The sequence below is a fragment of the Neomonachus schauinslandi genome, chromosome 3 (assembly GCF_002201575.2).
Source record: "Neomonachus schauinslandi chromosome 3, ASM220157v2, whole genome shotgun sequence".
NCBI lineage: Eukaryota > Metazoa > Chordata > Mammalia > Carnivora > Phocidae > Neomonachus > Neomonachus schauinslandi.
The window spans coordinates 173951262-173960660 of record NC_058405.1 but is presented as its reverse complement, the minus strand read 5'-3'; the positions used below and the strand labels follow the sequence as shown (position 1 = coordinate 173960660).

General features: G+C 45.4%; 1 pseudogene; it reads right to left on the bottom strand.

Moving 5' to 3' along the window:
• Window positions 1-4934: 4934 nt before the first annotated feature.
• LOC110592008 lies at window positions 4935-5873 on the bottom strand (annotated as a pseudogene).
• Between the last annotated feature and the right edge of the window lie 3526 nt (window positions 5874-9399).

The following is a 9399-nucleotide window of genomic DNA, read 5'->3' as shown; positions in this document are numbered from 1 at the left end:
TCTTCTTCTTCTTCTTCTTCTTCTTCTTCTTCTTCTTCTTCTTCTTCATCCTTTATAAGACTGTGATAGACCTGCCTATTATCTCCATCTCCCCTGAATTCCTTGAGGTGTGTATGGCTTTATGTGCCATGTGGCTCAGGAGAAGACCCTGATCACTAGCCTTCCCTCCTGGGAATCTGGAACAGTAATGTCAGAGACAGAGACAGAGCTGGTTTTACTTTTGTGAAGTGTTCCACTGGTAAAAATGAGATGATTTGGGTGGCCTGTGGTGAATCAGTTTTAATTTAATTTAATTAAAAATTAAGCATTAAACTGAGGGTTGCAGGAGTGGAGGGGAATGAGAGGGATGGGTGGCTGGGTGATGGACATTGGGGAGGGTATGTGCTATGGTGAGCGCTGTGAATTGTGTAAGACTGATGAATCACAGACCTGTACCCCTGAAACAAATAATACATTATATGTTAATAAAAAATATAAAAAATAAAAATAAAAGAAATTATTATTATTTTTACTTCCATTTACCAGTTTATTATAAAGGATACAAATGAACAGCCGGGTGGACAGGCAAGGTCTGAAAGGGTCCTGAATGCAGGAACTTCTCAGTGGAGTTGGGGTGCACCACCCTCGTGGTGGGTGGATATGTTTACCAACTTGGAAACCTGATTTAATTTTAATCATTACATATTTGTTTTAACAGGTATTAGAAAAAGATCAGACTCACACATGAGAGCCACAAGGCTAAAGTGGGCATTTAACTTACAATGATACAAGTCAATCAATTTAAAGAACATGGTGCTTGAGTAGACACGGCACAAATGTTGCGGATGGTCTGAGGATAATCGAAGTTTGGAAAATCCCAAATTAGATGAGAGTCAAATCACTCAATCAGTCAAGAGTGCCTTCAACTGTGAGTAACAAGAACCAAACTCATAATAGCTTAAGCACATAGTGGTATTTTTGTTGTTATTTTACACACAATGTCCTTTAATGTTGGTTCAGGGGTTCAATGCTGTCCAAGGGTGAACCACCTCTTTGTGATTCTTCTGCCCTTCTCTTCAGGGTCCCATGATGGCTGTTGGAGCTCTAGCTCCCACAACCAAAAGGAAGAAAAAGGAAGAGGTGGCACCCAGCAGCACCTTTCCCTTTTGTTGGGACAAGCAAGAGCTTTCCTAGAGTTCCCAGCAGTCTTCTCGTGAAGCATCTGCCAGAACCACATACGGGGCCACTGCTAGGTGGAAAGGAGGCTGGGAATGTGGACAACAGACCGGCATTGTTGCCTTTGACCATCTCCATCAGGCTGAGCTCCTTATAGCGAGGAAGGAGGAACAGGTAGTGGGTTAGATGAGCACCATGTCTGCCATGTGGGAATGCGTGGCCAGGCAGAGAGAGGAAGAGACAGCAGGCCATATGGCCCCAGAGAGAAAGCCATGGTAAGGACTCATGTCAGGCTTTCAGCTCCGATGCCTAAGTGACAAACTGTACTTCATTTCCTGCTCTTGCGAGCTGGCGGGATTGCTTGTTGTCTCATTTCCATAAACTCTTCTTCGACTCGAGCTGGTGGGAGTGGGTGGGTTTCTCTGATTCCTTAGAGCCGCGAGCAGAGTTTTTGACAGGTCTTAACATGTGTCTCCTCATTTGTTCCTTAGAGCGGTTGCTGTTGTCCTTATTTTCTGCAAGAACAAAAAGAGGCTCTGAGAGGTTAGGTTTGCCCACCCTCATGTGATTCTGATTCAGGTTTTCTGGCAACTAGTATATTCTTTATGCCATCTCTGTAGTTTGAGGAGGATCATCTATGCAGGAGAAGTGTTTATTCTGTAAACAGCACCAAGGGCAGATGAGAGATGGAGTTTCCTCTGGGGCCTGCCAATGTCACCCAGGAGCTCTGTCCCTGGCTTAAGTCAAAAGGCAGGAGGCGGCTTGACTCTGTCATGCATCTAGGTTTTGGAGACTCAGGGAATGTTTACTTTTCTGCTTGTCTATTTTCAAACTTTATGCCTGTAATTTATTGTCCTGATTACTGTTTAACATGGTTGGAAGATATGGTCTATTCAAGTTGCGGATTTGTGTGAGAAGCACAAGAGAAAATGAGTGCATTTGGGAGCTATTGCTCTTCCCCTTCTCACGCCATCAGCTCTCCTTGGGTGACCTTTGCTGCCGGAGCTCCCACCACCACCCAGACAGTGTCAGCTATCAAGATGGTGATTCATCTGGTCAAGCAGAAGTCATTATCTCCTCTCCCTAAACTTGACCCTTCCTCTGCATTCCCTATCTCAGTAAACGGTACAGCGGTCTACACAGTCATGCCCGGAAGTCACCACCCCCACATGCAACCGCTTGCCACATTATTTAAGATTAATCAGGCTGTAATACGCCTCCTCTCATCTTCCCGAAATGCCTCAGTTCCGGCCTTAATCTCTTTTCGGAGGATGGTGGACACCATCTCCTGGACTCATCATCTTCTAAGCTTGTTAGAAACCTGGGTACTTGTTAATTATCTGGATTCCCGGGCCCTGCTCCTAAGCTCTGATTCAACAGGCCTGGTGTGGGCCCTGGAATCCACATACGTCACAATGATCCCAATCAGTTCTGCTGAGCAGTGGGCGGCACTGGTACCCAGCTGGTTTCCCTGCCTCAAGGGCGCTCTGCGGTCAATCTAGCTTTCCTCTGCTGTAGAAGTAGCTTCCTAAAAGGGGCTGGGAGCTCTGACAACGCATCACAAAACCCAAACCTGCCGCAAGCCCAACGGGCTATGATTTAGCCACCACCTCCCTCTCCAGTCTTATCTCCTGCCTTCCCTGGGTTCTACTAGTAAAAGCCGTTTGTCAAATTTGAGGATCCCATTTCTTTTCTTTTCTTTTCTTTCTTTCTTTCTTTTTTTTTTTTTAAGACTTATTTATTTATTTGAGAGAGAGAGAGCAAGCTAGGGGAGGAGAAGAGGGAGAGAGAGAGAATCTCAAGCAGACTCCCCGCTGAGTGTGGAGCCTGACGCGGGGCTCGATCTCAGGATCATGACCTGAGCTGACATCAAGAGTCGGACCCTTAACCAACTGAGCCACCCAGGCTCCCTATCCCATTGCTTTTTCATTGCTCAATGCCTCTGCCTATGCTGTTCTTTCTGCCTGGACAGCCCTCCATCCCCAGGTCTACCTGGAAAACTCCTATCCATCCTGCAAGACCCAACTCAAGTGTTCCTTCTTCCCTGAAGCTTTCTTCGCCACCCTTGCAACTCAGATGTATGTTTATTATTGCAATTATCGCCCCATTGAATTCTCCATTGAAGAGACTGTGTTTAGCTCACAGGTACAGGTGGCATTTCCTTTTCCTGTGTGAAAGGAAATTTAGTGAAAGCACACAGGGCAGTTTCCAGCAAAAAGCGTTCCCATACTTTCCCCTGCGTGTAAACTCTAGAGAGCTTCTTACTGTGAAAATCAAACAGTCTTCTATCTGTTTACGTTGACACTGTCAGTATACTGAACTGTGTAATAACAGTCAACACGTATCTGGTGCCCGCTGTGTGCTAGAAACTTTGTGTTCACCATTTCACTTCATCCTATGGATGAGAAAATCGAGGCTCAGAGGTGAACTAATTTGCCCAAGATCACAAAACTGCTAAGTGATGGAATTGGTACAATGCTAATTCTACCTCTTCCAGAGATTTCTTAAACAACATTAGGATATGCGGTATGTGTCTAGGACAAAACACCCCTGGACCAGGGGGTGCAGGAAATGTAAATGAGTGAAGCAGGGTGGGCTTGAGGCAATAAGGTGGGGTAGGGAGTGTGGCAAACTGGAGGGTGTACACCCTGCTTAAAAGAGTGCCAAGACCAAGTGCCGGTTGACGCTCCCCTCCCTACCATTTTATTGTAAAAAATTTCGAAAGTATAGCAAAGTTGAAAGAACTTCACTGTACATGCCTGTATACCTACTACCTAGAATCTACCATTAACATTTGACTTGCCTTATCCTGTATCTATGCATCTAGCCATCCCTGTATCCATTAATCCATTTTGCTTTTTTGATGGGTTTCAAAGGAAACTGCAGACAGCCGTGCACTTCTCTCTAAATACATCAGGTTGTAGAGCATTAACTAGAGATCAGTATTTATAGTTTTTCCTTTGATGAAAAATTTATAGACAATGAAATGTACAATTCTACCTATTTGTATATTCACTCAGTTTTGGCAAATATGTGCTCCTGTCTCATCCCAACCTCCATCAATATAGAAAACATTACCATTATCCCTAAAGATTCCCTCAAGTCCCTCCCGTTTGTCTCTGCTTCTGTCCCCACTGAGGTAGCCACTGTTCTGATTCTTTCCTTTTTCTTTTTTTTAGTATTTATTTTTTATTTTTAAATTTTTATTTATTTATTTGACAGAGAGAGACACAGTGAGAGAGGGAACACAAGCAGGGGGAGCGGGAGAGGGAGAAGCAGGCTTTCCATGGAGCAGGGAGCCTGATGCGGGGCTCGATCCCAGGACCCTGGGCTCATGACCTGAGCCGAAGGCAGACACTTAACTGACTGAGCCACCCAGGCGCCCCAGTTCTGATTCTTTTCTTTCTATTTTGCACCTTGTTTTATTTATAATGCCAACTTTTATCAGGTCACTAAAGTTAACTAGACAATAAACTAGGCAGAAATCGCTCTACAAAGAGAGGGAAAGCCCCAAATACCACCTTCTAGAGAAAACCACTGTTCAGGTTTATTTGTAGCAAAGAAAAAAAAAGAGACATTTGATCATCCTGGAAGAAACTGAGCATTATGTTTGGAATCTGTACTCAACCCACACCTGCAAGGAGGACAATATTCTGCCCACACCACTGATTTGCTGCTTCATTTGTCTACTGTTGGTCTAATACTAACAATCACAAACAGAGCAGCACAACTAGTCTTTGGAACAATCCCTAGAGTGTTCCAGGGTCAGGCACAACATTTCACTTTTCACACCACTGCTTCTCTTTGAGTACCTGGGCTGCCTTTCGTCAGGAAAAGTCATTTTGGATATGGAAGTTCTTGCGAATCTCCTCAGGAGTTTCCCCCTTGATTGTACTGGCAACCATTTTGCATGTAACATCAAGCAAACTTTGGATTTCTACGTAATTCGCAGCCAGAATAAGTTCGCAAAATGTTCCTCAGTCAGCTTTCAGGAATTCTTGGTCCCAAATAGGGACATCATCTGTCCACTTTGCTTGCCTCATCCATTCCCAAATCTCCCCAAATGGTCGCGATAGTCACAGATTGCTTGGCAATTTCAACATCAACCTCAAATCTCTCTCCATCAGAGCTCTGCTGCTTAATCGAAGGCACGGTGCTCCGTCTCAGGGAGACTGTGGGCCAGAGGCTGACAAGAGCATGGTGGCCTCAGCAACGAGAAGAGAAGGGATGGAGAACAAGGCCACCACCGGATTATCTTCTCCCATAGATTAGTTTTGCTTGTTCTGGAAACTCACGAAAGTAGACTCATACAGAATGTACTTTCCCTCAGCTTGAAGTTTTAAAGATTCATCCGTGTTGTCGAGTGTATCCGTAGTTCATTGCTCTTAGTTGTTGAGAAGTCTTCCACTGTATTCCATTGTATGAACAGACCAGTTTGATTAGCCATCCTCCATGTGCGGACAGCTGGACTGTTTCTAGTTTTTGGCTCTTACGAATAAAGCTATTAATATTTTGTACAAATATTTTTGTGAGCATATATTTGCATTTCTCCGGGGTGTATTTCTAGGGGTGGATTGCTGGGTTAGAGGGTAGGAGTATGTTTAGTTTTAGAAGAAACTGCCAGACCTTTTACCTGAGTGGTTTTACCATTTTATGTCCCCACCAACAACATATGAGACTTCTGGTTGGTCCACAGCCTTCATATCCTTCATGGACATACTGCTCATTTGTATATCTTCTTTTGTGAAGTGTCTGTTCAAATCTTTTTTTTTTAAGAGATTTTATTATTTGTTTATTTGAGAGAGGGGGAGGGGCAGAAGGAGAGGGAGAATTTCAAGCAGACTCTCTGCTGAGCGCGGAGCCTGACATGGGGCTCGATCTCATGACCCTGAGATCATGACCTGAGCTGAAACTGAGAGTCAGACACTCAACCAACTGAGCCATCCAGGCGCCCCCTGCCTGTTAAAATCTTTTGCCCACTTTTTTTTTTTTGAGTTGTCTTTTACTATTTTTATTATTGTTGGAGATCTTGATATACCCTGGATGCCAGCCCTTTGTCAGCTATATCTTTCACAATTGTTTTCTTCCAGGTGGTGGTTTGTCTAGCCCTTTTCTTAATGGTGTCTTTTGGATGGGCAGAAAATTTTGATTTTGATGAAATCTAGTTTAGCAAAGACATTTTAATTTTTATTTATTTATTAAAGATTTTGTTTATTTATTTGACAGAGAGAGACACAGTGAGAGAGGGAACACAAGCAGGGGGAGTGGGAGAGGGAGAAGCAGGCTTCCTGCGGAGCAGGGAGCCCGATGTGGGGCTCAATCCCAGGACCCTGGGCTCATGACCTGAGCCAAAGGCAGACACTTAACGACTGAGCCACCCAGGCACCCCTAGCAAAGACATTTTTAAATGGTTATTGCATTCTTTGATTTGTCCGAGAAACTTTTTGCTTGCCCCTGAGTCATGGAGATATTCATTCATGTTTTCTTCTAGAAACTTTACAGTTTTAGCTTTTACGTTTAGGCTGATGCTTCATCTCAAAATAATGTTTGTGTATGATGTAGGGGTCAAGGTTCATATTTTTCCCCTACCTCACTATTCTAGCAATGGTTCGTTTGATAAAACTTTCCTTTCCCCATCTGACTGCTTTGGCACTTCCGTTGAAAATCAGATGATGGCATGAGTGTGGTTCTGTTTCTAGGATCTCTTTCCTGTACCAGGGTCAGCTGATTTTTGCCATGGGCTCAGTATTGCCAGACCTCCCAAATTTTAGAGGACAGCATAGAAACTCTGATGGTTTCTAATGTGAATAAGTCTAAATTTTTAAACGTTGAAAACCAGCTCTAAATTTAAATGAACAAACAAAGAGACCAACTCCATGCAGCCAAACAAACTCATTGGGTCTGGGGCCTTGGGAGCAGGGGAGATAATTTCAGCAGGAAGCTGGATGTATGTATATTCAAGTATAAATCAAGCTCCTTATTTTAAGTGACAGAAAATGGGAAGGTCTCCAGGGCAGGCAGGTGGGTTTCAATAGTCAGTGCTTGTTAATGAGAATTCGCTGCCAGGGTGAGTTTAAAACCCAGGCCTGAGGTTTCTTTGGTGCCCAGGAGACTGGGGGAGTACATCTGGGGAGCTATTTGGAATTACATCTAGAAACAATAAAGGCAGAGAGGGCCAGGTGGGAGATGAGGAGAGGCCAGCATGCCCTGGGTTACAGTGTGGGGACTGAGAGTTTAGGCCTCTAGACAGACCAGTGACAGGAAAGAGAGAAGGACCAAGAGAGCCCGGGTGAGCTGATTTGGAGTCAAGGGTCTGGAGTGGAGGGGACTAAGACAGGACAATTCTCTAGGCCCAGGCCCAGAAAGATGCCTCGTAGAATTGGCTGAAGGTCTCTTTGGCTCTCTGGGTGGTGACTGACACAGGGCTCTCAGCAGCACCACCTACTTGTCATCCCCAAGTTAAAGTTCCTAGTTTTTAACATGTTAAGATTACAGTTTACATTTAAAAAGTTCAACGGGAACCACTTCACATTTTTTTTTAAAATTTTATTTATTTAGTTGAGAGAGAGGGAGACAGAGAGAGTGAGAGAGTGAGAGCCGGGGGAGCGGGAAAGGGAGAAGCAGATTCCCCGCCAAACAGGGAAAATAGGGAGCCGGACGCGGGGCTCCACCCCAGGACCCAAGATCATGACCTGAGCTGAAAGCAGACGCTTAACTGACTGAGCCACCCAGGTGCCCCCACATGTTTCAAACATAAAAAAAAAAATACTAAAAATGATGAATGAAAAGTCTTTTTCCCACCTGTCTCCCATCTGCCCAGTTCCCGTCTTCAACCCCTCCACCCCCAGCTACCATTTGTACAGTTTATTTTTACCACAACCAAGGACACTAGTTTGGCAGCCATGTCTGTCTGACAGAATGTTGAGTGTGCCGGTTGGGCCGCATGGGGCAGAGCTCACTGCAGTTGGCTGCATGTGAGAGAAAACAAGCAGGCCTGCATTAAAGCCAGATAGAACTTTGTTAGAACTTGCTAGAACCTTGCCTCATGAATATGTAAGAGAGCGCGATCCGGACAGGAAATCATCCTACTGAAGTGTGACATGGGGCTTGCTATGGACTACATTGTGTCTCCTCAAAATTCCTATGTTGAAGCCTTAACCCCCAGTGTCATGGTATTTGGAGGTGGGGCCTTTGGGACGCAGTTAGGTTTAGCTGAAGTTATGGGGCCTCCGTGATGGGTTTCGTGTCCTCAGGAGGAGAGGGAGAGACCAGAGCCCTGTTTCTGTCAGCACTGTGCACGGATGCCATGGGAAGGCAGCTGTCTGCAGGCCCGGAAGCGAGCTCTCACTAAGAGCCCCACCATGTTGGCGCCCGGACGTCCACCTGCCACCGAGTCCACGCTGCTTTGTGACAGCAGCCTGAGCTGCCTAAGACGGGGGCTCTGGCACCAACCAAAAAATGAGCTCCGAGAAAACCATGGAAAGATTTTCAATTCTTTGAATTACACCTTTGAATGGTTTTGCCCAGAGCATCCCAATGTGCTGTACTTGAAAGTGCAGGCTCACACAGAGAGACTGAGAACCACTGGTCTGGAGGAAGGCTCTGTGGGGGAAGAGGACGACCACAGGGACAGGACCCTGAAGTGCTAGAAGCCGGCGAGAAGTTGGAGGGCCTATGAGCACAAGGGTGATTAACTTCAACTGCGCGTCTCCGGCTGGGCTCACACTCTTGCCAACCGCTAAACTCTCCTCTGGGAGGAATGTAGAGGGAAGAATGAATGCATGTGAGAGGATTTGCAAACCTTCAAGGGTGATGTTGGGTTCTGGATGTTGGCTGCCTGATTCAACTTCTATGGGGTAGAGGGTATTTTCACGATGATGATTTCAATTTCTTGTCCCCACTGCCATTTATTTTGATTTGAAGGTAATGCTGCCCTCTCCTGGGCTGATCTTGCAACTGCAGCCCCTGGCCACCCAGAGTCAACACCACCCCCGCACGCCCCCGGCAACGGAGCCCTAGCTTGATCTCAAGTGGTGTCAGTATCGCTGGGGGTCTCAGGCTTTGCTAAGTCACCATGGTGGAGTCAGCTTGCCCTTCAGTGCTATATCCCAGAGGCTGGAGGTGAGATAAACAGAAGGCAAGTGACTTTAGGGTCTCCAAATAGAGCCCATCCTTTTTCTTTTTCTTTTTTTTCTTTTTTCTTTCTTTCTTTCTTTCTTTCTTTCTTTCTTTCTTTCTTTCTTT